The sequence below is a fragment of the Microcaecilia unicolor genome, chromosome 3 (assembly GCF_901765095.1).
Source record: "Microcaecilia unicolor chromosome 3, aMicUni1.1, whole genome shotgun sequence".
NCBI classification, from domain to species: domain Eukaryota; kingdom Metazoa; phylum Chordata; class Amphibia; order Gymnophiona; family Siphonopidae; genus Microcaecilia; species Microcaecilia unicolor.
The window spans coordinates 137,160,295-137,168,877 of record NC_044033.1 but is presented as its reverse complement, the minus strand read 5'-3'; the positions used below and the strand labels follow the sequence as shown (position 1 = coordinate 137,168,877).

At 44.0% G+C, this 8,583-nt stretch overlaps 1 protein-coding gene across 2 annotated transcripts in view; it reads left to right on the top strand.

The window, feature by feature from the left end:
- The first annotated feature begins 1,484 nt into the window (after positions 1–1,484).
- CHRM3 (cholinergic receptor muscarinic 3) overlaps positions 1,485–8,583 on the top strand; it is an 819,103-nt gene continuing 812,004 nt past the window's right edge. For both annotated transcript variants that reach the window (XM_030196388.1, XM_030196387.1), the window contains exon 1: positions 1,485–1,971. The gene's annotated coding sequence lies outside the window, so the exon portion shown is untranslated. The remainder of the gene's footprint in view (positions 1,972–8,583) is intronic.

Below are 8,583 nucleotides of genomic sequence, written 5' to 3'. Positions count from 1 at the left end.
GCAATAAGATACAAAATGTCCTCTCCAAGTTTCAAATCTTTGTGCTCTGACTGGATAGAATGTAATATTTCAATGATCAGCTATTTATTTATATGTCACTTTCATGCAAACCTCCCCAAGGGAACGTTATTAATGATGCATAAGGGCAGACCCGGCAGTTGCATAAAAATCACAGGATCAAAAGTGACAATTTTTTTTAAGTTAACAAATTGTTAAGTTTTTCTCTTTGCACAGTTACAGAAGGGAGCTTGCACACATCGCAAAACCAAAAGCAGAAAGGGAGGGGAGAATGTTTGGAACAATTAAGGCAGGATTTCTCAGCACGTAACCCCTGTGGAGCATATGCTGTGGGAGAGGGGGGGGGGGGGCAGGAGAAATCCTGATAGAAAAAAAAGCAGATCCGTATGAGGCGGCACAAGGAAGGAAAAAAAAAAGGAGTCGTGGATCACAGACAGTCAAGTGTCAAACTGATGCAAAGACTGCGATGAGGAAAAGGATTGCATGTCCTTGAAAAAATGACATAGATCCATGTCAGTTGAGGACACCTGAGACGAAACCAAAGAGCTGTGCGGAAGGCGTTTTTGATCAGGAGCTCGGTGAGATAAGAGTGTCAGATCGAAGAACGCATAGAAGCGGACCATTTAGGATTTGAAGTTGTTTTTAGCTACGAACCGACAGTAGAAATGTTTTTATTTTTCACAAGTTCGCAAACCCCGAGTCCCCAGGCCGTCCTCCTGAGTTCTGGATTTTAAGTGGGATCATTTGGGGTTGTGGGAGGAGCTAGAGAGCAGGGGAGTGCTGCTGGGATGGTTAAGGCGGGAAAGGCGGCACGAGCCACCCCAGCCTTTCGCCCTGTTGTGCAGGTGGCATTGTCAGAGCCGAAATTTCCCTGCAGCGCGAGGACAGTTGCCTGGCAGCAGCAGCTGGGCTCGTAAGTTTTGCTGGCTCTTGTGCCTTTCGGACACCTCTTGCCACTCGCTCGTTGCAACCTTTAAGTTCTACTCCAGTCCAACTCATCCCTCATCACCAAGGAACAATAATACAGGGGGGAAAAAACAGCAGTCCGTTGCCTGGCAAGCGCTGTGTGTATGTGTGAATTCGCAGTAGCCGGCAGCAGGCTCCACCTCCTCCTCCCCTAGGTGCACTCAACTCTCACACACAATCCCAGGCGAACGCTCCACCTGGAAGCCCGAGCCTCGCTTGTTGCCTAGCCGCGCGCGCGCACCTAGCAGTTTTGTTTCAGAATGAAAACCCCAAAGGCGAGTGGGCGGGGAGGAGGAGGGATCTCTAGGAACGGGCGTGGTCTCGCAGGCCCGAATGACCAATCAGGGGTCGTTGGCTGTCTCAGTGTGTATGCGTGCGGTGGCACCTAAAGAGTATTCCCGCCTGAGGGCGGGGAAAAGAGAGAGGTGGGCGGTCCCCGTGAGCGGCGCACTGCACCAGGGGGGAGTGCTCCGGCTACTGTGGAGCATTCCGGCACTTGGTAGACCTGGAGCGGGGGAAGCCGGTGAAGGATCGAGGGATCCTGGAGGGCTCCCATCTACTTGGCTACTGAGAATAACAAACGATCCAGTGGAGTGGAGGGAGGAGAACCCCCCCACCCCTCACACGCTCCCGAGGGAAGGAGCCTTGGAGAAAGTGAGTTGCAAGAGGGGAAACCGCAAGCATGGGTAAAAGAAGACAGTCCTTGGAATAAGCGATTCTCACCAAAGGGTAACAGCTTGGACAGCGCTTTGGCGGTACAACCTGGGACACCGTGAGGATATCTTTTGGGGTGGAGGAAGGGAAGCAGAGAAGGGGGAATTGTTGCCAGGGTTTTCATTTTGGTCCAGTAGTCGGTGGCCATCTGACAGCTCAGACCGATAAGGAAAAAGAAGAATCGGAGATAGGGAAGAAGCTGGCACTGGTGGTATAGGAGAGTTGGAGGAGTCTGGACTGGGATCGCCGAGGGAAAAGAAGTGTTCGATGCAGGTAAGAGAAGAGAAAAAGCTGAGGAGAGGCTGTGACCAACACACTAGGAGGCAGGGGTAAAACACAGTGACTTTAGAGTTTATCGACTGGTAAAACTAATAATATGTCCTCAACTTTTTTCTGTCTGAGGTCTGCTCAAAGTAACTATATTATCCTACCCTCATCAGAAAAATGTAACCACGCTGACTTCCCAACTGTTGACATTTCTTTCAGTTGCCACTTAATATAAACTCGGATTTTCAGTCTATAATGCTCTGAAGCTGGCGGATCCCTTTTTGCATTTGAACAACTAGGAAAACCGGCATTTAGGCTGTCCTGTCCTATCGTTGATTTTCATTCTTGATGCTTCATTTTGTGACCGTTCTTTAAGTCACTAGTGAAACATTTATCTGTCCTCCCTCCCCATAACAATACTTAAATATAAACGCAAAATCTACCTTCATGCATATGTGTCACTTGAAAAACTATTGTCCCCCCCCATGGAGGTTGCAATCTTTGACTGATTTTCCGATTTCCCTTTTGCTGAGTGTGTTGTGTCAGAGTTTGTGAGTAAAGACCTTAAAAACCATAACATGAGAGGTAGTAAGTTTGACTAGTATTGGATCTAAAATAATTGTTAATAAATGCATGTGGCGGGGATTTGAGGGGGGGAAAAGATCTACAAATTTGATTTCAAATAGTTAATTTTCCTTAATGCCCTGGTATGGTGTCCATTTGAATAATTGCAAAAGCCTCCATTGCTAATGTAAGTGATTAGTTCTAGAAAATGCAATAAGTCTTAGCCTGGAAATGATTTGTGTTATGCAAATACATTATCTTTTGCAAACACTAGCTGAACTGTATCCACATTCAGCCTAGCAGTTAACCTACACTAAAATCAACGGCGAAATGCATCGAAGCGAGTGGTTGTAGTTTATTTCGAGTATTACAAATTCCTGAAAATTCCGGGCTCTAACCTTGCTGTCTTTTGCACGATCTGGCTATCGCTTGAGCGTAGGATAAGGCAGAATCTTCAGTTTCCTTTAATGTCAATTTTCGGAAATGTCTTGCTCCTGAACTTGACTTGAATTGACCGAGTGTACGATTCTGGTTCTCGGATCTTAAAAATGAGATGACAGTTTGAGCTATTGACGTGATCAAGCTGTCATAGCTGCAGGAGGGCGATTGCATTTCAGTGCCATGTTTTCGGATTTTGCACCATGCCTTGTATTTCGGCGTATAAAAGCAATTCGGTTTCGTTTGTGTATTCTGAGAGCATGAAAACTTTTAAGCAGAACCTTTTCTCTCTCACGCACAAACACATATATCCTATGTGCCTGTCCATTTGTCTGTCTAGATGGACACACACATACTACTTGAGCTGTCTGGGGAATTTTCCACCTCTCTTCGTGTGCCAAGCCTATTGTTTGTGTGTGTGTGTATGTTTAATGAGAATTAAGCTTGGGAGGGTCCACAGAGGAGGATCGCCGCCTATCCTAAACCTACTGTAAGTGCTTTAAGTGAATCCAAGTAATTCCTTCAAATAATATGGCAAGAAATTTGTTGAGGCTATCCAGTTTAGGCGTGAAAAGCCAAGGGCACCGAAACTCAGATCCATTCTTGACCGTAGATTCATTGGGAGGGGGGGGGGGGGTGTTACTCTCCTTGAACTAGGGCTGGTGTACATTATAGTAAAATGGGCTCCGTGTCAGCCCCCCACCCCACCCCATGCCTCCTTTGCCCAGCCCAGCAGGTTGCGGGCACCGAGGACACAGGTAACCTGTTTTCCTCTTGAGCCCCTATGCTTGAGCAGTTGTTTGGTGATGACCTTTTATTGCCACGGGGCTGGAATTTAATTCAGACCATGCTGGCTCAGGCGATTGTTTTGAACATCGTTCTTACTGATTGCTTATAATCTAAGGCTTCCGGGGTCTGGTTTCTTTGGCTGGAATGGTTGCGTAGGAGCCAGCTGTGTGGGTGCTGGTGGGTGCTGAGCACCCATAAGAATGAGCAAGATTTTTCATTGTTTTATTGTGTCTAAGGGAGAGGTAATTTGTATTGTGCCACTCACAATCATTCTAAAATGTTGTACGTTTATGTATAGCCACGCTAGAAATGGGGTGTGTGTGTGTGTGTGTGTGGGGGGGGGGGGGAGGGGGTAGGCAAGAGGGTGCAATCAGAAGCGAATCGGGTTTTCAAGGGGGGGGGGGGTTCCTTGAATCATTAATTTTTCTTCACCAAGGGAGACGACTACGAGAAACTAATAAGGAATGTTACTATGCTTTATAACTACTAATTGTTATCTTGTTATCGGATTATCTGTTTTTGGTACTCTCCGTTGGAAGATTTATTTTAAACGGTTGCATGTACTGATAACACTGTGCGTTCAAAGTTCTTTCTTCGTATTCGGAGTTAAGTACTTCTTTTTTTCACCTGCTGTGGTCGACATCCGAGAAGCTTGGGTGTTTTGTGGTAGACCTCAGGCTTCCGTGAAACGACCTGGAAAACAACTCACTACAAAGTAGTTTAGACTTAAGAGAGTCGTTGGAGTACACAAAACCCTGCTTGAACTGTAGAAGGTCAAACCGCGTAATTTATTAGCGCGCTAATAAAGTGTCCGGTCGGCTTGTGGTCGACATTGGGGCATCTTGATGTTTACACTGTCCAAACTTTTCATATTTTTTGCTCAGCTTCTCAACTTTTGAAGAGTTTCCGGTACTTAAAGATAGGATCACCTGTTACATCTTTGTGATTGTACTTGTTATAACTTCTGAAGTGTTTGTTTGTTTTTTGTTTTTTTTTGCTCCTGTAAGTTTTAAGAAAAGTCTAGATCTGTTTGTAGCGCTGACCAGTTTATAAACCCCGCGAATGCTTTCTGGTGAGGAAGTGATCAGTTATGAGAGTGGCATAATCATTTATGTTGGCGGATAACTGAAGTACTACACTTTAGTGTTCTTGCAGAATATCACCAGTGTAATAAATAACATAAACGATACAAATTTACATGTGTGAGAGAATTGTCAATAAACCTTTGAGCAACATTTTTTTTTAAAATACAGATAAGGTTGCAATGTATTTTAGGTACCAAATTCAAGTGCCCCCAGATATAAAACTGAATACGAAATCCTTTGGGGGGTAGGGGAACTTTTTTCAATGTAAAAATTGTTATGTAATCGAAATATATTGTATATACCAATGTTTAATTCTCATACTCGCTCTCTCTTGGAGCTGTTGAAATGAGAACAGCTTTGATCCTCTTTTTTTTACTAAATACTTTTTGGAAGGAGACAGGTTTAGTATGTTGGAACTGTGCAGCTGAGCTCTAGGATAAAAAAAGGTCCAATTGGATTTATTACAACACTGATCTCTAGGTGAGTTACAATCAGGAATAAAAGTTATTCCCATCCCTGCCAAGTGTGTTTACAGAAATTTAAGGTAGGAGAGAAAACAGACTGTTCCATAACCTTTTCTGTTTTGGCTAGGTAGAGATGTAATTACCTATAGTGTTAAGATTGAAAAGCAGTGGATCCTTTCCCCATTGTTTCTCTGCTGCATATTTAAGGTTCTGGGTGATCTTGTTCAAAGGTTAACTCTCCCTCCTGCTGTTTCATGGTCTTGCAATCCAGAGGTGGCTGGTTCAAATCCCACTGCTGCTCCATGTGATCTTAAGCAAGTCACTTAACTCTCCATTGCCTCAGGTACAAAGTTAGATTATGAGCCCTCCTGGGACAGAAAAATATCCAGTGTACCTGAATGTAACTCACCTTGAGCTACTACAGAAAAAGGTGTGAGCAAAATCTAAATAAATATATGATTTTCTTGATATTTGTGTGTGTGTGTGTGTGCTCTGATCCTGTTGGTACTGTAAACCACTGTATTATCAAGTTCAAGTGGCAGTATATTAAATACCCAAATAAATAAATTATACCTGGAGCAGTGGAGGGTGAAATTACTTACCCAAGGTCACAAAGGATGTAAGTGGGTGAAGCAGGATTTAAGCTCTGGTTTCCCTGATGTTTAGCCTGCTGTGGTTAACTGCTAGGCTGTTCCTCCAGCTTTTAAACTGGCCCTATTGAATGTGCCAAATTTAAATGGTATAGAATAAAGATAGGTTAAAGCAAATGGACTAGGGGGAAAGGCAGAGAGAAGGAAAGGTAGCCTAAATCTTATATAATGAAGGCAGTTTAAGGAGTGATAGCAGGCACTGTGTGGAAAAAGCTTAATTGAGGTTTATTTTGAGAAAAAAAATCATTAATTACAAAGTTAACAAATAGTTCACTTCCTTTTGCCCCACCAGGGGAAAACCAGGACAAATAAGCAATGGCTGTCTTGGCTGGGTTAGACAATAGATTGACATTCCCTATACAGCAGTTAATTAACAGTGATGAAATTGATTGCCATTATCTACTGGGTAAATTGTTCCAGACAAAAAGCAATACCAAAGCTTAAATGTGATAATTAATATAATTACAGTTGGAGTAATCTGTAGTTGGATTTGTTCAGTGCAGTGTCTGTTTCAGTAGCACAAAGGTCACACGCGTTTTAAGTAACCGGGACTGGACAGATAATTCATCCCTACCAGGACTCTTATTATTGGCTTCTAACTCAGAGGCAGATGCAGCAACCAAACGTAAAAAAATCAAAATTGTTAAAGTCCCTAACGATTTTAAAAAAACGAAGAATGCACCAAAAAAAAAAGTCACACATGCTCAGATCGGTATTCAAACGTACAATGTATCAAAGAATCACAATACACATCGGTAATCGGCCCCTAAATCATGCGCAGAGCAGCCAAGCGTTTTGCTGGCTGCTCTGCGCATGCTGCAAACGTAAAAACAAACAAAAAAAAAAGCCACAACACATACACGTGGCTACCCGGTCAGCAAAATCCAAAAACAAAGGATCGGGAGGGGGCAAGGGCGCTCATCAGGAGCGTCCTGTATGGACGGCCTTGCCCCCCCCCCCACTTTCCACCGCTCCCCCCCCCCCCCGAAAAAGCAAAATGCTAGCTGGCTGCCCCGGTCCCCCCTCCCTTCCTGTTCCTGTGTTCTGCAGAGCTAACTCCGCCTCCCGTCATTCTTTCGCCCCTGCCCCGCCCCCGCTGCCCCCCTGAGGTCGACTACGCCGCTCCCCCCCTCCACCGAGACCCCCCTCCCTATTAACGACCCGAGCAGCGCCTCTCACCTCTTTCAGAAGCGCTGCATGGGCAGGAAGATCTATTGTGTTGGTTGTAGAGTCTCCATGACGTCTCTTCTTCCCTGGCCCAGGCCCCGCCTCCTTCTGACGTAGGGGAGCAGCGGGGGGGGGGGGGGCAAGGCCGTCCATACAGGATGCTCCTGATGAGCGCCCTTGCCCCCCTCCCGATCCTTTTTTAATTTTTTTTATTTGATGTGTTTTCTGACGTCCTTTGGACCAATCACAGCGCTTTTAGCTGTGCTAATGCGCTGGGATTGGCTCAAAGTTTGTTTATTTTTTCACTTAATGATTTTTCCTGGCACAGAGCTGTCCTAACGAGAGGTCCAGACCTCTCGTTAGATTTCCTGCCTTTTTCCTGCGTAAAGGCAATCGGAAAAGGTTAGTGCATGTCGTTTCAATGGAGTTTTCACACTAATTGCTCATCTCCATTCCGTTTTCGTTAGCTGCTGGCTTCCTCGGTAAAAGCCCTTTGATGCATGCAACGGATCAAATTTTCCTCGTTGGAGGGTCATTAAAGGCTCATTTAGCTTTAGTGCATCTGCCTCTCAGTCGGCTAATTTATTATTCATAATACCTAGTTACATAATTCCCAGCAGTACATAATTCTTTAAGTATAATATTCATGGTAAAAGGTAGATCAAGACATTTGACCACATTGCAGGTGCTTATTACATTTTATGGGATCTACAGAGTAATATGTAATTTTTAAAAAATCCCAGATCCAACCTTTGATTGCATTAGAAGTGATCCTGTGTTGTATAAAGCTGCGCTATGAGGTGTACAGCAAATATATAGTTATATTTATCATGTTTATGGTTGTTAGAGGCAATGCATTTCTTTCTCGCTGAAAGTGAATCACCTGCCCCTCCATTTTCTTGACGTGTGGTGCAGCATTGAGCGAAGTCTGCAGTTCATCCAGGACTCGTTCATTATGCTGTAAGTAAGGAGCAGAGCCATTGTTCATGTGTACTCTAGTTGTTACTGGCAAGACTGCTGATGGTTTATTTTATTTTTAAACGATGGCAGTAGACTGTAACAGGAGGCTTAGGTGCAGTTGTGTCTCTGATCAGGGAGAAACATGCTTATATTACATTGCTGTGTCACGTACTGGTTACCATCTTTTCCACAGGAAAAATATGCTCTTTTAATTCATTTGATTTGGTTTATCTTATTTGTTGAAAGTAGAGTTCTTTGTTGGACTAAAAGAGAGAATAAGGTTATGGAGGATATGGAAGTAAAAATTTAAGTCCAGTTTTCTACCCACTTTTGAAAGAGATCTTGGAAGTGCTGAACTAATACAAAACAGAACAGTACTTTTAGCTTTTGTTCAGTACAAACAGTCTTATCGGATCACATAGAAGTCTCTCTGTGTTTCAGAGTTTGTCTTTGTGTGTTTCTACCTCATAACTTTGGAGTGGTTCAGCTTAGCTCAACCAA